Genomic DNA, 26528 nt, shown 5'->3' with positions numbered 1-26528 from the left:
AGCACCGGCTACTCGGCCCTGCTCGCGTTGCCGTCTGCACCACGCAGCTGGAGATGTTCTCAGTTACGACACTGTGGCTTTTCTTACTGTTATCTTACGCTGAGAACGTTGTGAAATCACGTATCCTTGCTTTCATACAAAGACACCTAATTACTAATGGACTTCAAAATTCGTATTTTTTATCTGGCGACGGTCTAAATTTTAAATTGTTGTACATGAATGAAATTTGTCCAAGGGCGAGCGCAGAAGAATGGGTTAATAGATAGGTGAAACACCCCCCCCCCCCTCCCCCAAATAAAATCGTGTGCAAGGAGGAGAGAAAGTGAAGTGAGGTGGCAGCCAATAAACTTGATCTGGCATGTCTAGCTTGTTCCCAATAATGCATATCTCATATATCATTGCTCTTCTGATTACAGCACAACTACCTCCGCGCCAGGCCCGGGAACACAACCGCAACTGCGGCCAGTTGCACGGAGGTTGCTCGTGCTCCAAGACGGAGTCCCGCGGTGACTGCGACTCTCCACATCTGACAGCGTGTGCGGGTTGTGCAGCTCGCTAGGCAGGGCTGTGCGATAGCCGTCCTCAAGGGCGTACATATGTAGGACTCTCAAGGAGGAGGGGGGAGGGGGGCAGCGGAAACATAGACGGTCCAGGGGGGAGGGGGGCTGTGTAACCAAAGATTTATTTTTGCGAGGGGTTAACCGATACGTCATCTCTGTATACGGTGATTGTAATTCGTACCTATATTGTACTTATTTTGACCTATATTCTATGCATGCCATACGCACAAACAAATATAAAATATGCAAAAGTTTTCTATAACATATAGTTTTGACATTATTATGTTTATCAACGCCTTTTTATATTATAGTCACAATTTTGATCGCGCAAGCGGGTCCCCACAGCGAGGGGCTTCCTAATTCTAGGGTGGCTCCCCCCCCCCCCCTCCCGGTAATCTACGGCCATGCTCCATTTACTTTACAGTGACTGTGGCGTGTGGAGTCCATATCGACGGCAATGAAATACACACTTCTACAAAAATATCCTTAATTACTGGCAAGGATCAATCAAGTGTACAAACATTATGAGTCAGCGTTTTCCAATCACTACTTTGTAAAAAAAACTAACAAATTTGCAAACATGCCCTTTTTAGTAAAAACAGCTTATAAACAACACCAGATTTAGTTCCTTAACTCACTTTAACTAGGTAAAAAATAATCTTTATAAAATGAGTTACATTAACTTGTTTTCAATTCCAAACAGTATTTCGTCCAACCTCAAACTTCTTTGTCCGACATGACTGTATGTTAAATTCTGATGGTGATTTGCAAATCAAGCTTTGTCCATTGGCGTAAATTAGTCTTAAAACCTAGTGAGAAATGTTATTTTACTCCAGAAATATAACATTTTTCGTACTTTTTTTTTACATAACATTAAAAACAATAGTTTGAAGTTTTTGAATCAGTTGGGGAAGTAGCAATGAATCTCATAAAGACCAGAAAAATACGCGATTCATTTCACGATAGACTAAAATCCAAACGATTAGACCTGACTGATTCTTCTGCTATTGGCTCGCGGTTTATCTGGAGGACTCTGGGCCAATGGGAGACCCTCAGCTAAAGAAGTGTCCAATCACAGGCAACTCAGTCTAGAATACTCTCAAATCAGCAGCTAATGAGCAGGGGATATTTGCTCCAGTATGTAGAGGCCTGTGTTGTTCATCCTAGAGATACTGAAATCGCGAATTTTTCCATCCTTATGAATCAAGATTTTTCTTTTATGACTGAAACACTTCTGGAAATACAAAAAGTAAAAGAAACTTTAAAGTGAATGGGGTCGTTTTCATAATGCTAAAGGTTTATTCTGACAAAAGCCGGAGGTCGCATTAAACATACTAGTAAGAGTTAATGTTACTTAACAAAACTGACATGGGTACACTACAAGGAATAGCCATTAATTCAGCCATGCCATCTTGAATTTTTTCATATGTTTGCTATAATTTTAGTTTTGAACTATTTATCCCAACTTTTTGCATGTCAAGGAATAAATAAGATCTCCCAGACCTTCTATACCTTGTTGCAACCACATATTTACCAACAGGCTAGGAAATAACTTATTATGTCACGCGGGCGGATACAACTGTCATGATCATCACACAAGCTAACGAGTGTTGACTTCAACAAGTAGCCGAAGATAAGTCCTAAGCCATCTCAAACAAAACAAAATAGCACGGAAGCTTTATTGCAAGTGGTATCAAAATATTTGTAATTCCACATAAAGGGAAAACTTATAGAAACATCCGCATGTGAAAATACTATTGTGTCAGTTAAAGCAGAAAAACGTAAAGACGTTGATAAACTCTTGAATAAACATTATGATGATGATTGAAAATATGTTGAAGATTTGAAATTTTATGAGAAACCTTTAAGAAAGCACAGAAATATCCCTAGTGTGGAGGATGACTGCTTACTAAGAATGTAAAGTCAAGGTTAATTTTAATTACTAGACTGTTGCCTTTTTACACGCTTTATATTAGCTTCACCTGTATGTTTGTTTGTATCATAGAAAAGAGAGGTTTGTATGTATGTTTGTAACCGACTCCTTTGGGTGCGATTTTGACCCACTTTAAACAGCCAGATTTCATTGAAACTTTGTAGATTTATCGAGGACCGATGACAATAAACTACTTTGATAAGATTATTCCATTAATCAATTTGCAAAATAAGATTTCTGTCAATTTATATAATTGGTAAAATGAAACAAAGACATATATGTACAGAAAACTATTTCGCTCATGTGCGAACTCTTTTCTTTCAGTTTGTCTTTGGCGCGATATAAACAAAGCCTACTAAATATTGTGACATTTAATTAAATGAAAATTGAGAGTGGGTTATGATTATTGTGAACAATATACTTTCTTGAAGAGAATATTATCTAAATTTGTAAAAATATGAAGAAAAAAACTGAAATAAGGGCTTTAAATGATGTTTCGTTAAATAGAGAAACACAATTACGTCTTTGTTTCATTTTTACCAATTAACCAAGAGTGAAACTTTATTATAAAACAACATTTTATGCAAATATTTCACGAAACATGGAAAAATTGAGGTTTGATTTTGCTGTGAAACCCACAGCAAATGGGAAATCAAACACCATATGCATAACCTCAATAGCTACACCTGATGGGCAGATTTTTGAAATTCCACTCGAACACCAACCTGCAAATCTACACCAAGCAGTTACAAATACTCCAAACTATGCGAAGGTCAGTAAATCATTAAATAAAAGACATCAAACAAGGAAAATATGGATAAGTTTGACAGATGATATATCAAAAAACATATTTGGATAGAGAGCAAAACTTACAGTTTAAGGATTTTTACCTGGAAGAAATTGAGGAAAAAAAACACTTTTATTAATAAACCAAACTAAAAAGTAGAAAATAAATATTTTCAAAAACTAAGAACACGCTTTATATAGAAAACCAAACTAAAAAATAGAAAATAAATTTTAATAAATTTGAATTAAGAATAGTGTAATTTTTTTTATAAATATAAATTAATAATAGTTTAAATAAGAAAATAATGTATTTTATTTTTAAAAAAAGCGTGGGGTGCTTTTTAAGATATTATCGAAATGATAAACCTACTACTCATATCTGTACTATTAACACCATGCACCCTACGTTTTTTTTTTTTTTTAAATAAAATACATTATTTTCTTATTTACACTATTATTAATTTATATTTATAAAACAATTTTACACTATTCTTAATTCAAATTTATTAAAATTTATTTTCTATTTTTTAGTTTGGTTTTCGATATAAAAGCGTGTTTTTAGTTTTTGAAACTATTATTTATTTGTTATAAAATCCTAAGACAAATGGTTTCCTAGCTTACTTTTTCCATTAGATATTGTTACGAACGCTACTTTGTCCTAATGTAGCTGTTCGAAATTCCACTTTGTCCAAAAGTGAGTTTTATAAGCACATCAAAAAAATATATAATGCAGGAAAAATCTATGTATTTTATTTTATAGATTTTTTTAACTTTTGTAGGATAATATATTTTCAACCCAAAAATTTATTTTAGTTAAAATGTATTACGGTACACTTTTTTTTTTTTCGTTATCTCGAAAAGATTAGCAGTGGACAAAGTACTGCATGGAGAATGGCCGACTCATTTGCTATATAGGCTGTCGCCAAATAGCGACGCGAATTTTGCAGGGTCTGCATTCATAACTCACCTCCATCTGGCGAGCGCTCCTGTTCTCCTTGCAGGGATGTTCCTTCCCCTCACCCTCCTTGCAGCACGCAGCCTGCTGCTGGAGTAATCCCCTCGCAGCCTTCCTCTTTTGGCTGAGGGCATCCTCGGTGCGAGCCCGCATGACGCCCTATCCCTGCCTCGACCCATCACTTACACCGCCGCTCCCGTCCGCCGTCAGTGTCACCCGCACCCCCGCTCACCCGCACACCCGCACACCCACACGCCCAGCTGCACGTGCGGCTAGAAGTATTCAGGCCACGTCTCGCGCGCCATGTCGATCTTTAGCTCCCGGTAGACGGCATTCGGTACGATTCATTTCGTGAAGACGGAACGGTGCTGCGTCTGCGCAAAGTCTCAGAAACCTCGAAAAGAATGGAGGGCGCACGTGTAGAAAAGTAAACCCGTACATCGTCACTTTGGTCAATATTAAGGTGCGTACCAAACGTATCGGTGTGACAAATGAAACATTATGATAGTGAGACTACCCTGGAATATATTTGGTAAACTAAAGTAGCCATAGTAAAAAGTAATCCCAAGTTTTGAATGACCTAAACTTAATTGGATGTACAACTACTATAATATATATTCTCTTCACTGTTCCAAAATGGCCTTGGTAGCATGGTGGTAAGGTATGCGCTTCGTAAGCATGAGATCTCGACGAAAGGGTTTTTTTTTTTTTTTACCTTTTAAAAAAATCAGAATATAATTATATAATAATAATAATAATGGTGACTCAGTTCAATAAGGTTAAGTTTTGTTTGTATGAAGTACTAGCTGTACCCTGCCACGTTTCGCTGTGGCACATTGTGATTGAATATTTTTTTTTTTGTTTTTCCACTGTATGCGTAGATATAAAGACTATCTGGTTTTCCGACTTGGGAACACGCAACATACAGTTGTCCATGTAAAAAGCAATCCGCATCTAAATCTAAACCACACAATTCTAAAGATTGACCTTGAGCTTCATTGATTGTGATTGCAAATGCCAATCGAATTGGGAATTGCAATCTTTTAAATTGAAATGGTGTATCGGTCGGGATCATTGGTATTCGAGGAATGAGGACATATTCACCTTTGAAAGGCCCCGTTAAAATCGTTGCTTCCACTACGTTATTAATTAATCTCTTAACTGAAAGTCGCGTGCCGTTGCAGAGTTTTGGCTGATTAATATTCCGCAAGAGGGTAATTGGCACACATATTTTCAATTTAAGTATGTGTGGTGGTATCCCTGGCTGATCAAGTGATTTTAAAAATTCCGTAGAACATATTAGTTAAATTTAAAATTTAAATAAAAGGTATAGGGTCTAAGGAGTTCAAAAAATGAATAGCCTAGAACCATCTACATGCAATCCCACATCAAGTGGTGATAGACCCATACAAAACATAACCTCTACTTACGATTGATGCAATTGTTGTTATTGGCGATAGAACATATTAATTAAATTAAAAATTTAAAAAAATGTATAGGGTCTAAGGAGTTCAAAAAATGAATAGCCTAGAACCATCTACATGCAATCCCACATCAAGTGGTGATAGACCCATACAAAACATAACCTCTACTTACGATTTGGATAACGGCGCAGCTCAATCGAGACACGATCACACTAAAGTACCTCATTCATATTGTATATATAGTCCCATACCGGTAAGCTTAGTCATTTTTTAATTATTGCACCTCACAATAAAATCATTCTCATTGTATATTGCCATTTCCCGCTCGCTTCACTTGACATAGTTTTTTCCATTGCTAAGAGAAATCCTTTGGCATGGAGAAACGTTTCCATAACAGAAAATTTGTGTTTTTTGTTTTTATTGGTGAGAAAACACATTAATAAAATGGCGCAGTTACTTTTTCGCGGTTGCGGTTATGTTGCTGACGTGAAAAGTAGATAAAAACAATCCTTGATGCGGGTTGTATATAATGGTAAAATTTCAGCTCGATCGGTGCAGAACTTTTTGAGTTTTTGAAGCATACACAAACCAACATAACATTTTTATAGATATAGATTATAATAGCAATATATAAGATATAAGCTATAAGATAAGAATTATTTAATTTTCAAATGTATTGTACGAAATGTATTTTTTAATTTAAACGTATTTTTATCAATAGAGTCGAAAGAATATACTTTCAAATTAAATAAAGTTTTTTATTCTTTCTTGAAATATATATATATATATATATATATATACATATTTGTGTAAATTATAGTCGTCAAGGCACAATGGTCGAGTAGCCTGATGTGCTTGAACTTCGACAATATGGTACAGCATCGTCGAGCGTGGTCACAACTAAGTTGGGTGACCATGATATTTAGTTATAGAAACTTTTTTTTTCCGACTTTTCCGGTGGATTTTCCCAAACTTTTATTTCATATAAACACTCTTCTGTTAAGATGCAATGTTCTGTAAAAATTTCAATCCAAACCATCGTATACTTTCCGAGTTTTGCGGCCAAATACATACGGAAGCTAAATTTTTATATATATATAGATTATAACAGACTGATTTCAGTCGTTTGAACAAAAACAAAAATACAAACATATACTTAGTGTTATGTGTTTTAAAATATTTCAGTTTAAAACTGTACTACATTTGTTTTATTTACGGGCTATTCGTACAATAAACTCGATACCTCTCTTGTATTTGTCATTCTGCTACAAAATATTTTCAACAGATATTAACTTAGTGTAATATCATTGGTGTAAAAAGGCGCGCAAGTCTTTGTAATATTTATTATCATTTGCGTCACTTGTACACCCATTATATTTAGATACTGGAAAAATTTACAAATTCAAAAGCCTCCAGGATGGACTCCACAGTTCTCAGTACACTCGGTAAAATTTCTATTGCTGATAGGATGCTGATTTGTTAGGAGTTGTAACTTGTAGTTTGTGATTTGATATTTCTTCTGTTGAGGGTTTCTCATTGGCCGAAATTCCTCCTGCTAAATTGTTAGCCAAAGCAGATCCAACTATAAGGTAAAAATATTTGCATTTCATCCGCACGAAATGATTCCGCAAATTTTCCCGGTCTCTAATTATATTACACTAACACTAAGTAAACAATTGCTGAAAATATTTTTGGCAGAACAAAAATTGCAAGGGAGGTATCTAGTTGAAAGTTTAGAAAAATTCCTTAAATAAAAGTAAAGTACTCTAAAATGGGAGGGGGGGGGGGAAATCGTGTGAGACATAGTCTTAACAGTGAGGATTAGCCGTGTGCTTAACATACTAACTACTCTGTTAATGCAAACGTTAAAAGTTCAACACTCAAGTACGATCGAATTATAAACAAGATATAACAGCACCTATCAGCTGTTGATAACATATAAAACAAAATAACCTTGAGTCTCCAATAACAGGGGTTCGAACAAACATAAAAAAAAATCTTACTTATCAAAGTAAATGTTTTTGTGTTGCTTTTATTGTTTATTTCCCTTTACTTTCACATAATTTGCAAGATGACACTCTGCTTTGCATGAAATATAAAACTTATAAACGCTAGCGTGTATATTGATAACCTAATGTTTACGTACGGTAGGTACATTTTATTATGTACACCATGATAAAAGAAAATAATAAAATAATAAATAAACTGTACTTAAAACTAAAAGCATGAGAAAATTCAATTAATAAATAAATATAAGATAAAATGAAATATTTATTTTAAAAAATTACATTTAAAACTAAAGCTAAAAGAAAAATCTACATCGGCTACCAAAGAAAAGCAAATCATCTTACGAAATATTAGAGAAATCTCATAATGATTTTAATTATCAACCATTGATAGATCATTTTTTAAACCTTTTTTTCAGGAAGAATAAGTACAACTTTTGAGAGCAAAAATGCTTAAGATATCTATGAAATTGTTTGTGAAGTAGGGGAATGGTTAAATATATATTCTGTTTACAAAGCAGGATAATATTGATACATTTTATTTAATAATTTTTTACTTCCTTTAATACTTCAACATTTATGCCAACGTGCTACTTCCTATATTGTGAGAAACAGGCAATAATACCTTCAAAATGCAGACCTTTTTAAAATTTATATTCTATCCAATACCGTCACAAAAGAATCTAACTAACACTCAAAACACTTTTCAAATGAGCTGGGAAATTCCTTCCGCTCAAGATTGTGGTTGCTACAAAATGTCAGGATAAAATTATCCTGGCTTTTCCAGGGTTTCCCGACAAGAAAAATGTTTTCAAGTATTTATTAGATAAAAAATTTTTGAAGTTATACTACTTTAGGCCCGTTATAAAAAAATTTTCGAGAGTGAATTTTTACGATGCACGTGGACCATGCAATGAAATGTTCACAGGATGAAATAAAGGCTACATACAAATAAAAATTATATATGTGCTTTTAAATTTATATGTAATTTAGTTATTTATATTCAATACGGGTCCATACCATTAAAACATTTATTTATTGTGAATATTGTGTTAGAAATTGTGTTTATAAACACTGCAGGTGTATTTTCAAGTGTATATAAGTGAGTTTTTATTTCCTATTTATAATTTATTTACATTATAAATTATTACATTATTATTTAATAAATAATAAAAATTAATAAATTTAAATAAACATTCGGCATATGTATTGATTGTCATTATTAATTAAAATGTACTGTGATTATTTTACTAAATTAAATTGTTAATTTTATACACGTTCTTATATTAATAACGATTACTGTTTTTTTAGATTGATTGAATTTATTCTTTACCAGACTTGCCAACTTTTGAAACCCTCAATTAGTAAAATACATAAAACATAATATAACACGCGTAAACTGCTCGCGGCAATTGAAAAATTAATAAACTTTCATGATATCACATTTTTTACAGTAATAGAAATTATGTAATCGTTTTAACATACATTAACATTGCAGACCAACAATCATTCTCATTATTTACCATTATGGAAACATTTTTGCTTAGTATCACATCAAAGAAAAAACTTTATTCCTTGTGGTACCCTACAAATCAACAGAGTGTACCTTTGTTACAATATACACTGATATCAGTTAACTTCCAGTAGAATCTCCCTGGAGTACTGGTGATGAAAGCAACTTCGACAGTATCATTTTCAAACTTGCATCACAAAATGTTACTACTAGTGGATATAATTTGGATTCAGAGTCATTGCTGCCGTCGGTCGCGACTGAAAATACTACAGTTTGTAAATTACAAACAATTTTATAGTTACATCTGTTGCCATTTCTTTCACGATAGCCATCGACTTTGTTCTTGCGCAACCAATTTTTTTTGCTACTTCAGAATTTGAAAACATTTTTCTGAATAACGGGCCGGCGTGATCCGAAACATTTAAAGGAATATTATGTTCAACCAAAAAGTTTGTAAGCATATATTCTGTACGTATTACAGCATTGTCTGTGCTGTTATTTTTAGCGAACTAATCACTAACATTTGAACTGACTGCGGCACTTTTAACATTTGCGAGATGTTTTGAACAGTTCACGTGGAGATTGATGTCATATCTTCCGCCGTGCCCAATGTTGATGTCGCATCTACACACTGAAAAAAAATGCGAACCTTGTTCCCTTGCTTGATTTAAGCATACACGGAAAATCCCGCGTGTATGTATCGCGAAATGCCTGAGAATAATGCGTATCACGTTTCGGGGGCATTTTCTTCTTTACTTGATTCCACTTCCGTTAATTGTGCACATAACGCGTTTTTATTGAAAACATGCAATAAATTTGTTTCCTAACCTGTAATAAACAAAATCAAAATTGGCTCAACTTTAACTGAAGAATCACAACATACGCTTATGCACGACACCATCTTGCCAAACTTAAAAAATGCTATTTAAACTGGTTCGTGATTGGTTGTAAGCGCATCAATGTAACTCAGGCGGCCAATAAGGAAAGATATACAATCGAACAATAAATTACGTGGTTCGCTGGCCTTCGACCAAAAATATAACTCAATTACAGCACTCGTTTCCACAGCAACAACACATGGCAACAGCTTTCACAAACCATACAATAAAACATTTAAGGCAGACGGAAAATACATGTTTTAATAAACGTCTCGTCTTTAAAATTCGTAAAAAATGCAGACATCCTCGTACAGTCGTAAAACGGACGTGATTTTCGTACATTTTACGAAAAAATCGTAAAGGTTGGCAAGTCTGCTTTACCAACAGTGTTTATATCCCTTTTATATTAATTATTTGTATGCAAAATGAAAGTTAGTTTTATATTACGCCAATTACATAAGTACACGCAGCCGTTTTTTTTATGTCTACGCCAAGATACAAATACTTCTGCGAAAAAATATTCTGAACGCTCATTAGTCTGTAATTACGTCTGCTCGCGCCTGTGGTTCCTTCCTTGTAGTGCGACCGTCTGCAAGAGGAGCAACTGCCTTATGTGGTCGGGGAATTCTGAAAGGAATATGCTTCAGCACTGAATGACTGTAATTCGAATGCCGACAGTGAGTGTGTACTCGTTACAAACTAAACCAACCACTAAACACATAGTTTCGAAAAAATACATTCCTCTGCCAATCTCTCTCATAATCAAAATAAATTACTGGCACCAATGGTAAGCCATTTTACGATCTAAAAAAAAAAAGTTATAAATGAAAAAAATTGCAGTAACACTATTTGAAATATAGGTGTTTAACTTATTAAAGATATTACTGAATGCGAAAACTTTTCAGGTTAAACTAGTTAACAAATTGCTGTAACGTCCTCGTAATATTTTGGTTGGAAGACATATTTCCAACATGGCGTAGTAATCCTCACTAGAATCACGGATGCCCTGTTGTCTGTTCAAGCTTCTTTTTCCGGACAGAACTTGTAGGTAATAAAGCATACTGAAGCTTAACAAACAGTCCAGTTTTCCAGCGAAAAACCATCATTCCTACTTTTTAAGCTCGAGTCATTTCTTTCCCTGACTTCTTTCAAATTCCCTGACTATTCCAAGTGCCATGGATCTGTTGAGACCACAATGGTTCTGACAGTAGGAAAGTGTTTCGAATAAGACATCAATCGGGGATGTTTCACCAAAGGCGGGCCCAGGAGGTAGGTTAAGGTAATATCCCCCCCCCCCCCTTCACACGGCATAAAAAATATGAGAGATCTCGGTGAATGCAGTATGTTATTTTGGGAGGTGCAAGGCGAGATATTACAACACCTGCAATAATGTTGAGAATGATAATATAACTGTTCGAACCTATGTTGATGTAAATGTTTGTAATAAAAAATTATATTTTTTTACATAGAGTAAATATGGACATATCCCGCGCGCCCAAGCTATGCAGTAGAAAAACTTCGAATCTATTATTGAACGGCTTATCTGCAAATATAACTGTCAAAATAGTGTGTCATGGCTAGAGACCTAAAAAAAACCTAGCAAAATAACTATCAAATCACAGGCTACAGCATCAGAGATCCAAACACGTCAGCACGTAATGGAAATTTGTCCGAGTGTACTGAAAACTGTAAAGTCTATCCGAGAGGTCACTGAATACGCGAATTTTTCCAGTCTCTAGTCATGGCGGGAAAAACCGTTACGTTGTTGAGGTCACAACATCTTGCGTCGCTTTGTCGGCATAAGTTTCAATGCAATGTTTGGTATTTCGTTACTGGTGAAATTTTTGTTCACGATGCCTGTACTACCCAATGTACCAATTCCAGAACTTTTCAATACCTTTTAACAAAATTTTCCTTGAAGTTTATTTTTATAAAAGAGTTATTTTTAAATAGATATATATAATACTTTTCTTTTTTTACGATTCAGAGGAACTTACCGAATTTAGGGAGCTAAAATATTTTCCGAGATAATTTTCACACATGACAATAAACTGAAGTGAATAGACAAAATGTGTAAGTTAACACGCTTCTGGAAATTTAAAATTTCGTGATCTCTAGCACCATTGCCGCTTATTTGGGGGCTTTTTTGACTTTCATTACCAGTCCTTCAGTTTCCTTACTAATTCATTGCTTTCATTATCTGTAGAGGCCATCTAATACGTTATGCATTTAGCTATAAACTATAAATTATATATTCAATCATTTTAACAAAACAAATTTGTGAACAAACGCACGTGTTCTAAAAGGGCACTGTGATGTAAAAAAAAAGTTTTATAACTTTCAGTTAACACCAGCACTCGTACAAGTGAAAACATCTCTGGTTTTTAGCACTTATCAATCCTTTATGAGTATGACCAATTCTATAAAGTGAAAACTATTGTCACAAGAATGAGCAAAACTCTAAAATCAGTTTCCTATCGTCACTAAACAACACTTCCGATGCTCATATCACTCATCAGAGTGAATGAAATAATACCACCAGTATTATTATATATTCAGTAATTGTGTTGGGCGCCTTTCACTCTATTTATTGAAATTATATGACATGCAACTAATTTGAACTAACGTTTATATTTTACTCAAATAAGAATTCCACGATCAACATACCAGTACACAATAATTCTACACATTTTATGTAATAATTTTAATTATTTACTGGAAACCTAGAACTAATATTAGCTTCATCTCACGTAAGTACGATGGAATCCAACGCTGACGGGCTTTTTAAAATATGATTTACTTAATTTGTTCAAATTATTTCATAACATAACCTTCCAATGCAAAACTAGCAAACAATTAAATCAAGAATCAATGTTTAACTTTATCGTATAGTTCAAATTAGTCAAACTAGTACTCAGTCCAAGCAGAGCTGAGTTTACTACTGCAAGTAATTATCGACAGGATGAAAGCAAAAATGGTAACTTAATTCAAGGCTTGAATTGAATAAAGTATCACCATTAGATTCATTATTGGCTACTTTGATTTTCACATCAATATTGAAAAATTAGTTTGAATACAAAAATAGCAGTTTACAGAAACAGCAAATATTTTTGGTCACGAACTTGCGTCGAAAGCCTATGATCCAGTTGATGGATTCTGAATAAAATTTATACCGAAAACCTTCACTAGCTTCCTTGATCAGGGTCCAGTGTGCCGAGAACTGCAAGGACTGTGCTACAATCTGTACGGGAACCTCGTCAGTTCAGACCTCGGGAGCTTCCTTCGCTGCTACGTCTGTGGTTCTATTCCTACGGAATCAGTTTTGGCGAAATATCGTCGTCGTATCCCACTTGACGTAAATAGCACTATTTTCTTACAGACATCTTCGTTTATGATAAATGTAGTTCTCTCCAACTACCGTCATCTTGATTATTTTCTAAATTCTTCCGTACTTACTACGGTCCAACATTTGTTGATTCTTCGGACGACTTCAAATCATTCATATACAACGTAAAATGGTTTACCTGTTATCAAAGCTTATTTCTTCTTTGAGTCTGGTTCCAAATTGGCATAATTTATTACCATTTACAGCACTTCTTTTAATAGACTGGGTATTTCTAATTATATTCTGCCATTAAAACTGGATCGTCGTAATACAACTTCTGGTCTCGAGCTCGTTCAGCTTGACTTAGATAGTTTTATTGAGGTCTTCGGTGCTTTTTAACCACTTTACTGCTGTTATGGCCTACTACTATATATATACACACATATATACACATATATATACGCACACACGCACACATTTTTATATATTCATATCGTATGTGTGTATATATATATATACACGCACACTATATAACTTGATATTGACAGTTGTGACGGCAAATCGTAAGCTAATGAGTAGGGATTGGAAAAATTCGGTGTTTCAATGACCTCTAGGATAGACTTTGCGATCCTCTACTTACTTGGGAAAATTACACACATGATGATTGGTAGGGACACCTGTATTTCGCGAACACATTTCGTGTCTAGGTATTTCACAAAACACTGTAGCTTTTTCTAAGAGTCATGGCAAATTGTGAGGGTGCAGCCTTACGGTGATCACATTCTCATTGGCCCCGTCAAGAGCGGAACGACACCTCTCAACGACCTCAGCCAATAACCACAGGAGAAAAGCTACAGTATTTAGTGAAATACCTTGACACGAAATGTATTCGCGAAATACAGGTGTCCCTAATGATTGGCTACTGTCTCATGACCCCTGTTAACTGGGATGCTTGTGATTCGATACTTCTTTTATCGAGGGTTTTCCATTGGCTCAGAGTTCTACAGGCTAACTGTGACGCAATCATTGAAGCAGCATGAAGGTGGACGAATTGGGAGTCTAGCCTAACAAGAAATGAATCTGCCATTTTTTTCCGGTCTCTATTATTGAGGGTCCTTATGCGCTGAATTCAAAGAAGCTGTCTACGCCATCTCTTACTCCACGACCGCCCGTTGACTCCGAAGCAGCGCCCGCCATCATCAGTCTAAGCCCGGGGCGCCCTAATGGCCTCGGGGGAAGGGCAGGGCGCGGCGCCGTGTTTTGTTTGCCGCCAGAGCAGCTGTCAGTCCGCGACCCGGCCGCCATTAGCGGTAATTGGCGGCGCAGGGCTGCCAACCCCTGGCAGACGCCCGCACGCGCCTACAAGGAGCGCCTGCGACTGCGAGCACGTGACACGTTCGCGTGACCAACCAGCGTCAAGGATGCACACCGCAATAGAAAACGGCGGTAAGCGAGCCTCCCTCCCCCCATGTAAATATAACCATGCAATCTTTGGCATGTTGCTAGTGTTAAAATTGACAGTTATCAAAAATAGTATCCATGGTGTACCTACGTATCCTTCCGCCTCTTTTTCTATCAGAGGTGCTTGCAAACAACTTCAAATGGTTGTGTTCATAAATAAACGATACTGGTCGATATTGAGGATGTTGCTGCAATAAGGGCCCATGTTCCAAACCAATGTTCTGTGATATCAAGGTGCAAAGTTTGCTTGGTGGTAAAACACATTGTTTAGCTCCTTTTTAAATTTTTTTTTTTACAAATCCAGAATAATTCTTCGTTCACTTAACACACTTTCACTTATTTTAAATACAACTATTGATACACAAACACATAAAAATAGTAGGTAATCTATATACCTGAAAATTTTCAACAATTAAAATGGTTCTCTTCAAAAAGGACCCGTAACATCATCACATAAAATTTTCATGGCAACACAACAAATTAAAATTTCTGGATAATAATTGGTAACCATAGAGATTAAAATATGTAGAATTATTTTTTTTGTATTCGACCCAAAAAAGGCCAATGGTCTCATAGGCTCTTATTGCAGCAACCTCCCCAATTATGTATTAGTAGTAGTTTAAAGGTACAGGCTTTCATGTACAAATAAAATTGTTACGAAGTCTACTTGTTTTTTTTGTTTGTTTTTTTAAACGGTACTTAATTTATAAACACGGCTCGTATATTCCCTCTACAGCACGCCCTTGAAAAGTGGCTGCCCCAACCACAGATCAACTGCGCAGTAACATACATTCATGGCCCCGGCATAGAACGGTGTAATTGCAGACTACTGATGCATAGAGACCGCCGATATGCACACACGGAAAATTATTGGTGTACGATCTGCCAAAGGAACTGTAAAATTGAACTGACGTAAAAAACCTTCATAGTAGGTTTTTGGCCAAAGTTTTTACACTGTTATTAGCTTTTTGATGCGTAACATCTTAGCTCTCGGTATACGTCATTTGGCGGGAGTAATTTCGTGAATGCGACGGAAGTCAAGGAACGGAAATGTGTAACAACCACGGTGCTGCCATCTTCTGCGGATGGCGATAACCAAAGTTCACAAAGACAAAGGGAAGCTTTATAATACTAGCTGTTTAATTAATTATAACACAGGATGGGTAGTATTTTAATAAAATTCCTTGTCAAAAAATCAGGTCCACAGCCGGGGATTTAGTATTTTTCAAGTTATTGTTTTTCGTTTTTATTGTAGACGTTTCATTTCGCTCTACCAGTAGAACGATTCTATCGTCGGCGTAGCTGCACCGGTAGCGAATACTAGCGGCGGGCGCGGAAAGTACATGCAATTCGCGTCCAGAATTGTGGTGACGAGTTTCGCATGATAGTATTTGCAAAATGAGAACAAACGAATTTTCTCGTTACCGAAGTAAAAATGTTAAAATGTTACACTCATCACTGGCAAGTACTGAAAGAAGAGCTCACTTTTTTTTTTTTCGTGGTTGAGGTGTTTGAATGTTGGGGATGGGGGCTGATACCACGTCCGAGAAAATTTGATGTATGGCGAGAAGATAGTTTCTTCTTCCAGATAACTGGATAAACTGAGCTTCTAATCAGCAGAACCGTGATTGGTGAAGTCATCATCCAATCATGGCCACTCAAAGGGACCAGTCATAGCTCGGTTGTTAATGGCTATATTTTGTAAATACTTGCAGAAGAACCGGTTTTCAGCTGCTCATCATCCTTGAGAATGGCTGCAATATTGCAAGCCGAAACGACAAGGGCGCGTCATATATCCTCGGACATAACCACAGCAAATAAAAAAAAGCCACGAAGCTATATAAAAAAAAGGCAAGTTTGTTTAAAAATGGTACTCAAACACGCAAAACTTTCGTTAAAAAAATTAAATTTAAAGTTATAATTTAATGAAGAAGTATATCAAGCAGCAACAAAAAGAATCTAAATTAGCACTTACTGCATCATTGACACTCAACATGATCTCTTCACGGCTTACGTAATTAAGATTGTGTGTAAATGTGTGGGAGAGTGGTATTAATGTTACACTACGTATATCATATTGGCAACTAATGACTCTTAACCTACATTTCAGCAGATGGTGTGTGCCAATTTAGAGTTAAATACAAATAAGTTTTCTGTTTATCTTTTATCTTTGTACATTTAGTTTACATTCAAGTTTGTTTTGTATCAAGTGTTATTTCGCTTTGCTTTATTATTTTATTTTTAATATGCAATGTTAATGTAGAGAAAATAAGTGTTTAATGTGGTTAATGGAGCTTCGCCTTAACTGCGCCACCAATAAAGTCTATACATAAAATAAAAAATAAATAAAACAAGTTCTAGAAGATTTTACAACCTCAACAACCCGTCAGCTGCTCTGTAATAACCGTGTGTTCACAAACTTCGCCAGAAACGCAAGAACGCAAGGACGTAGCAACACGCAAGTCTCAAGTCGCGATCATCAAGTACAAGTTAAGTAGGAGTCGCGAGCCTCCTAGGAAGAAACACTGAAACAAATATGGATGTCTGTGACACCAGCGCTCTCTAGCAGACGATGCATGATGAATTGTAGTTTGTAGGTAACAACTACATTAGCTTACTCTAGCATATGGCAAGCTAAACAGAGATGGCCATCGAACAAATGCAATACCTACATCAGCACACTCTAGCAGACAAATAATAAAAATTAAAAACACAGCCCATGACTATAGCATCCAAGATTGCTGCTGCATAAGTGAAATGAGGGGCCATAAGAAAATCATTAATACAGTTTTTGGCTCCTGAAACTGATTAAGCCAAGATGGTGGTTGTATATGTAAAATGAGATAGCATGAGCAAATCCGAAATCCGAAGCTGCAAGCCACTTCACATGTCAGTGGCGGTTTCATAACATATGGAGGTGCTTAGAACTATACAACAATAACCAATGGTTTCGTGTACTATGTACGAGCGATAGAAGTTATGATTACTTGGCTTAATAAAAACTAACTTTAATTTGGCATGCAAGTAATTAATAGAAATAAAATAATAAAATGGCTGGAGTGATATTATAAAAACTGTTGTAAAGTATAAATTTAAAAAATTAAAAATCAAAATAAATAACCAGTATTCAATATTAATATAAACAAATGTATTGTAATACTGCTCTCTGCGCCACTTTTATGTATGTATTCACCTTTTTAGCAGAAAACAAATGAAAACAAATAAATAAAAGAAATATTACTCTAAATCTAATGTTCAGGTTGGGTGAAAGACAAGGATAGTCTCTAACAAGAGTTCATATGATTCAGTTTATAGTGTCCGTTGTTCTCACACTCATAGATCGTAGAAGAATTGATAAAAACTATAGTTTATTATTACGAATATTTACTCCAGGAAAAAGTACCTCGGCTTAGCTTTATGGTTGGGTCGGTAGAGAAATAAGAGATTCCGTTCTCATTTCACCTCTGGGTATGGACTGTGACGTGTATGTGTAACGATTAATTAAATTATAATGTATGTCTTTGAATGGCGTTAATTAGTTCTCAATATTTACAATGTTTTCATTCGTAGATAGAATAAAAGGACATTTAGCTTAGGAGATTATCTCTTACGACGGGAATTGGGATCAGTTTTTACTCACGTCATATATGCACTCCTAATTACATATCTTTCCAGATACGCCCTTCCAGTAACACATATAATTATTATTACGTCTATTTAAAATATCCTTACACTCGGATGACCTATTTTAGCTCGAAGATTCATTGATGAATATCAAAGGGATTAATCCCCTGGCGATTTCAATACCGCCGGCACAATTACATAACTCCTTTTTCATGAAGAAGTTCTAAAAACTATTAACTTTTGTAAATCGGCCTCCCATTGGCCGGACAATAAAACCGTTAACGGAAATTTACACATTAAAATAATTACCGATATTCAACAAAACGTCTGAAAATACCAAAATACGTTAAAATTAAAATAATAATTTCCAACAATGTTTCAAAAAGTTTCTTATGCCGTTAAAGTCAATTTTGCCCTAGAGGGGTCTAGCCTATTGTTGCTCAAATGTCAGTTCGTGCTACGTCATAGAGTGTAGCACACGTAGATACGCCAAAATATAAATATAGAGCGTTCACAACGGGGAAATAAACCAATAACACTAAATATAAATAAAATGTTATTTAAAATAATAATAAGTCACTTTTGTGCGCGGAATCGATAGTCATGTAACGCCACAGTATATAATTAATTATTTAATTTAGTAAATTAATAGATTTTATTTAGCTTTTTTTTGTATGTAGCCCTTTTTTAATCCTGTGAAAATTACATTGCTACGAAGCTGCTGAAGACGAGGCCAGCCAGCTAGCTCGACGTGCCTGCCGAGCCGAGCTCCAGTGGGGAGAGTAAATAGTGAACTCGCGAAAGTAAGATTAATTTGTGGAAAGGACATTTAAATTGCTGTAGTTTAGCTAACAGTGTTGCGTTGGGTGACGCGAGAACCGAAGACGTCGAGCCGCAGCCTCGATGATTCTGTGTTCTCCTCAGTCCCCTTTATCACCATAACTCTCCCGAGGCACGTGACCCCGTCTGTCCTGTTTCCGTCCCACAGTGTCCTCACTGGTTGCTCGCACGCACGCGCTCTTGTCTTCATCTGTTTGCTTAAATAGGCTAGTAACGCTTCTTCCTAGAGCGAGTAAAAAGCAAAAACAAACAAATATAATAATAAAAAATATCATAAACAAACATAAAAACCAAAAATAAAAATCATAAAAATCTAAATAAAACTTAAAAGTAAATTAAAACTTAGCTTTAGTATTTAGTCTGGTTGCTTCACCAACTGAACACCTGTATAGGGTGGAAAACTGGTGGAAAAATCAATTTAGATTACATGCACAAAAAGGCTGTACAGCCATAATAATCTAGCACGTAGATCTCAGATTCATATTACACACCCTAGGCAGGAAGTAAAGGTTCAGATGGTCAGGAAATCCGAAGCAAACTGTAAAGCGTGTCTAGGCGGCACTCGTCCGAGTGTAGGCACAAGGACTCAAGCAATAAAGACAGAAAAAAAAAATCCTAGAACGAGGCACACGCTGTACGTCGCTACGAGGTGAGTCGTGGCAATGTGTGTATAATTTGTTTCGTTTTGCGATGATTCGTGGTGGTCGAACAATGTTGTATGCACTTCTTGATTTATAGGACATGTAAAATTCACTTCCGGCTACCACCACATAAATTCATCTTTGGCTTTAATTACGTTGCTGCTTTTGTTTTCTGTGAAGTAGGTTACCTCCTTTAAGTAATTTAGAGTGTTTCCATGACAAGTATCACAGCGATTTCTTATGTATCGTCGTAAATTTCTAGCTGCTGTACTTCAATATTGAAAACCAGCTTGAATTATTTTTGCAGGTTGTATGTTCTAGTTAAGAGGTATTAGGTTCCGCCATCTTGGATTTTCCATTATTTTCCTAAAAAAAAAATTTGAATTATTTATACTGTTTTAAAATAAAATTACCCTAGATTTCTTTATTTTATTTTTTTTTTACTTATCATTTCATAATTATTTGTAAATAGTGCAGACCATGAGACATCTATCCATCAAAAAAAATTGCGATACATTTAGTTTTCAAGATACTTTTTTTAATATGTTGTAAAATGGTGTAAATACTAAACCATTTGGTTGATTTCAGTATCAATTTGTTTCCCAGTACTTTAAGATGTTTAATATCATTTTGAAATAACCAAAACATTCAAAAAATGTTTGATAAGAAAATTTTTACATTAAAAAAATGTAGGATAAAATATAAAGTATATTTGCAGATTTAAAAGTAAATATAAATTCTGCCGATAGAGCTACCGAGACCGTATAGGCACCAATAAATAGCTTGTACAACAAGCTTTAAAATGGCGAAGTTTCGCTAGCTTACTCTAAAACCTTTCTATTTATATGTAAACCTGCAAATACACTTATTTGTTATCTTTGTGATTTTAAAAATGTAAAAAAAAAAATTTCTCCTTATGTAAACGAATTTTTTTAATGTTTTTATTTTTTCAAATTGATTTTACACATCTTAAAATACTGGGGGGGAAATTATACTCAAATCAACCTTGTGGTTCAGTATTTACAACATTTTTGATACTTAAAAATGTAAGTGTTTTAAATAAGTATCGAAATTAAAAAAAAAAATTGTATCTTGAAAACTAAATGTATCACAATTTTTCTTGGTTAGATAGATGTCTCACAGTTTGCACTATATACAAAATATTCATGAAATGATAACTATAAAAATAATGAACTAGGGTAATTTTATATTAAATAAGCCTGCGATCTTAAAACTTTTGATAAGCAATGTACAGCTGGCATGATAATCGCACCAGTTCACATGTGTAGACATCAACACGTAGCCGAAGATAAGTCCTATGCCATGTCAAACCAAAAATAAAGCACGGCAGCTTTATTGCAAGCGGAATCAAGTTATTTGACATTGCAAGATGGCGAGGCTTAATCCACTTAACTAGTAACATCTCCCGTGGTCGTTTACCTACCAACACCACGCTTGTATCGTATAGCTGTTCCCGTGAACCTGGGTGGTCGCTTGAGCATAGCGCGACATTATCACAGGACCTGGCTGTTGTCTAAATATGTCACTGGGCCTCCTGCCGTATGCTTGCTTGTCTTCTTTAATCTTCCATTTGGTAATATTTTTGAATTTGGTAAAATTGGTGTATTTCAGTCTTGAACACTTTTTTATGCTTGAAGGTGTCATAATCTCACCTGTATTTTATGGCGTTTGTTTAGTCATTATTGCGACTCACATTTTTTTTTTGCTTGCCTTAATAATGTTGTTGAAGTATTAGTATACATGCTTCTGCAAATTTTGCGTGTTTTTTTCCTTAGTCATATGCTCTCCTTTTTGTATTAGACACGTTTGTGAGTTGGCTCTATTGTAATTTAGCCTCGCTAGAAATTAAAATCATGTTGGTTAACTCTTGTGATATGGTATTTGATATAAATGTTTGGGTGTTACCTTACGCACGTTACAAACGATCACGCGAGTCAAAACGTTTTTTTTTTTTGTTCGTCAGTTGTGCCCTTGTTCTTGCTTGCTGAGAGCTAGTAATTGCTCTAAATTATAACTTAATGTTTTTGATATTGCTCATTGTTGCTTATTGCCTTAAAAGTTTAAAGATGATTATGCCAATATTTTACCGCTCATTATAATAAACCACATTTATTTTGTACTGGATTTAACCAATAGTTTACATAACATCCCTCCTACCAGGTTCTCCTCTCGGCCTTTGTTCCGTACCAGGACGGAACTCGTTCGTGCAATTTGTCGAATCCTTAAAATGGTTTTCAACCAGTACGATACAGTATAATATATAATATATTATCTACTACATGAAACTGCAATTAATTAATCGGGCCATCCTGTCGGAGCTGTTTTTCTCAATAGTAACAAAGATGATTTAAAAGCGTAATTTTCTTTCACTGCGCCATCGTTTAGTTAGAGAAAACGCGATGGGTGAGGTAGAAAGACAATCGCAGCAATCAAAACACATAACGTCTCCAACTTCAAAATAATTCGGGTACACTTCTCTTCAAATAGTATAAACGCAAGAAGTTGAAAGTTAACCCACGTTTACGTGATGTTTTTGTCTTGCGTAGTTATAAACGGGCTTGTGAACTTTGCATCTTGCTTTTCTTTCACAATTTATAAACCAAGCCTAAGCCGTTCAATTCTGAGCCACAATATTTGTTTATTGCGCAGATTTAAGTGCGCGAGCTATATCCATTACTAGTGAACGTTTATTTGCCAACAGAACGGTAAAATATGTCAAATATCGTATCTTATGATGGAGGCAGTAGGTAATTTACTGAGCTTACAACATATCTTCACTACAGTAGTGTTACATATCTCATGACTGGTACAGTAAAATAAGTATTGCGGTTGGATACAACTTTAATTATAATGATTTTAAGAAAGGCCGGAGCCTATTGAAATATACAGAAGTATACGTGGGAATTTTATTTTCTGGAATTTTTATACCCATTTTTTTCAGTATCAACATAGATTTAAATAACTTAAGATAGGTTGATATACTAAGATAACAGTATAATCTTTCTATGTATCCACTTGTAAAAATTTTACGTTACTGTGATACATTTCATCCTTCTACACAACCTAATGGATATCTTCTTTTGTTATTTGATTATGTTTGTAAAGACTGCTGACAAAATTAAGTTTTGTGTTTCTGCGAAAAAATTACCCAAAAATTTTCCGGAAAAAGTAGCATCTCTACATGAAATACATATAATTGGTAAGAAAATGCACGAGTGAATGTTTACATGACATGATTGTAAATGTTTTATTGGAGACGCACAAACAAACGTTAGATCCAAGAGCCTATTTCATATCATTAGTATACGGAAGCATCAAGGATAGTGGCGAGGAAGCATAGGATTCACTAACCCCCGATAAAACATGGAAAAGATAATAGATTATTCAATATTTGGACACCATTTCGTTTTATTGTGCTTATTAATGTAAGCAGTTAATACTGGAAATCTATTCAGGGAACGACTGACGAATGACCTTAACTATTGGAGGTATCGGGGGACAACACAAAAGCATATAAATGCCCGGGTACGAAACTATTTTGTAGTGATACACTTATGATATCTTTGTTGAAGTATTACAAACTGTTTCTTGGCAACTGGTTTCCAAAAGAATGTTTTGTAACGTGTGAGAGCGAGCCTCGGCTTGGAGACGCTCTCGTTCCTCGTGACCCCCCTGGGGGGGAGGAGGGGAGGTCCCCGCGAGGCACGGCGGGGTGAAGTGCGCTACAAGTGCAACCCCCTCTGCCCCCGGCAGCCCAGAAGGAACTCCAACAAGCGAGGAGAGACTCCGAGCCCCTCCACGCGCCGTCACGGCGACAGGGCTCGCCTACAATTGGCACTGCACTCGAGGCCGGGGCCCGGATACACTCGCGGGACTGGCGGGGCTTACACTCTGCAGTCAAACATTCCGTCATGTCTCCGCAGATGTGCGTGGCATTCTACAACCACATTTGTTGGTTTATTTGTTCTCGTGTGCTCGAGTCAAAAAAAATACTAATAAAAGTACGAAAATATAATTGCAATCATTTGGTATATATGTGATAGAGAACGGAAACATTCGCCGTTTCAGTGCCAATAGCAGAATAATAGCGAAGGTATAATTGTTTGAATTTTAGCCGATGCGAAATTAATCCGCGAATTTTTCCGGTCTCTAGTCATTTTTGCATATACATGCTCATGTAAATTTGCCACAACTGCAAGTTATTCACTTATACCCCGAACATGTGTAATTGTACTTTATTTCCAAACGTACATATTCATGTAGCTTATAGTTGTTAATTATTGTGTACTTTGGAGCAGTTGTAAATTTTTAAAGCCTTTGATGAGCAATAAAACACTTCTATTCTACCAGGCCATTCAGAACGCGTTTGCTTCCGCACATAATTGTTGTGATTCGTGTTGCCGACAGCGGGCAGCCACCTGAAGGAAACTCAATAAATCAACGAAACACAGGCTGATGCTACAGTTTTTGAACACACAGATTGTCTCGAAATATTTTCGCGAAAATCACTGGCCATATATACTTTATATGTGACATTTGATTCATTTTTTACAGTGTACTATAGTGTTGGTTCTGCGACTGGCCTGTAGTGGCCCTGGGCGCTGTTAGCCAATGAACGACAATCGACGAAACAAGCATCAAATCACGGACAACCAGCTAAGCCAGCTCAAGCAGCCTATAAAAAGACAATTTTGCCTGAATGGGGAAGTGTGCGGACCTATGGTCAATGAAAAGGCAAATTTTTCATTACCTATCAACAAAGTGCCTAGGGTCGGTTTCTCCCATATTGTTTTTAATATGTATTCCTGAGTTAATTTTATTCTTTTTTTTTTAAGTTTTTAAAATGTGCAATATCAAGGCATTGGTAATATTGACACTGCTCTTATAAAACTAATATTCAGCCAGAGGTTTTTTGCCTCATCTGTAACCACAATCAAAATTTAAACGTTAATTTATTTTTTCTTTATTTGACGTAAGAATTTACGGATGCCACTGAATCTGTTCCGGTACCAAAATATCTGTTTTGTAGAGGCTGTATGTGTGCCTTCGTGACCTCTGATTATTAATATTTTCAATGCAAAGAAGTGCATAAGCGGATACAAAGGTCGTCAAGGTTGAAGAGGTCAGGACTCGGCTACTTGCACCGACAGCTCCGTCGACTGCCGTGGCGCTACTGGTAGCTGGGTGATGTTCAGCATGGCATTGTGGCGAGTCGGAGCTGCCAGTAAACTGTATATAACTTATATACACTGTCGATCTTAGCGGCATGAACATTGAACAATCCTGTACAGTAATTTTGTTTTTACAGTTTCAGTGAGTCTTAAACTATGTTAAACCTTTTAAGAGGTACTCGCAAACAGGTACCGTACCATAGCAGGCATAAATTTACTCCGCGAAAAAAATATTTCAAGTTTTAAAAAACTCAACCAAATTCTTCATTTTCACCTACATGAGTAAATAATGTGATAGGAACAACGAACCTTTAAAATGGGTTGTAGTTTTCATAGCATAAATGTAAGAAAAACTCATTAGTTTTTTTTTTGTTGGTTCCAAGTTTGTTTTAGCGATAGTGTTATTTTTTTCTCTCGTAGAATAAACACGAATGTCTGAACAAACAGGAAACATGTTTTTTTTAATAAACGAATATTTCAGTCATTTGGCCTAATTGAAATACGAAAGAACGACTGTTAGGTATGTATTTTAAAGGTCAACGGGTGAGATTAAATAAGCTCTATTTCATTTTATTTTTTTAAAAATAATCTTAGCCACATAAGAATAACATCAAAGAAATATTTTGATAAATTTAGTTAGATAATACGTACCTGACTTCCGAAGTGCAGTTGGATTCACGCGTGTTTTCGGTGTGATTTGTACCCTCACGTCCGGGAAAGGCATGGTGTACATTTGTATTCGTCTAAATACATCGCGACTCTTGTCACGCAGTCAGTACAACTGTCAAAGTAAAAATAATTGTACGTTAACATTGCCATAACAAGTCATTAAAGGGGTTGTTTGTTCGTAAAGAAAATATTACCAACGAGACAAATATTATTTAACTTTCAAATAAAACGTTACCAATATATTTTCTGTGCCATATAGAAGAATTATTTTTCACTTGCGGGTTCGAAACTGGTTTATTTCATTTTATTTTTTTATGTAAATTTTTATGTTAAAACTAGAACTTCTTCGTGACACACACACAAACACATACACACACACATACGAAAAATGACTACAGTACTCGCCAGAGTTGAAAATACACTTAGAATACAATCGGGAAAAAAATTGACCATACATTTTTTTTTTTTTTTTTTAACAATGCAGACCATGATAAATATACTCAAAGTGTGTTTTCAATTACATTTCTTGACGCGAATCACACGTATTCTCCACACCCATCGCTAGAATTCGCTGTCGGAGCAACTATGTCGATTATAGATTTGTTTGATTAGAAAACCGAGATGTTATACTGTATAATGAAACTGCTCCGACTACAGCGAAGAACACTTGAAAAAAATATTAAAGCCCAGCTTTGGACCTGAGTATCGACAATGAATTGTA

The 26528-nt window shown here is 35.6% G+C and overlaps 1 protein-coding gene across 2 annotated transcripts in view; it reads right to left on the bottom strand.

Annotated features, from left to right (window-relative positions):
* The window catches only part of LOC134527522 (caskin-2), a 386358-nt gene that overhangs the window by 202519 nt on the left and 157311 nt on the right, over positions 1 to 26528 (bottom strand). The window lies entirely within an intron of this gene.

Source organism: Bacillus rossius, chromosome 1 (genome assembly GCF_032445375.1).
Source record: "Bacillus rossius redtenbacheri isolate Brsri chromosome 1, Brsri_v3, whole genome shotgun sequence".
In the NCBI taxonomy this organism is placed as follows: Eukaryota; Metazoa; Arthropoda; class Insecta; order Phasmatodea; family Bacillidae; genus Bacillus; species Bacillus rossius.
This window is presented reverse-complemented; position numbering and strand designations above follow the sequence as displayed.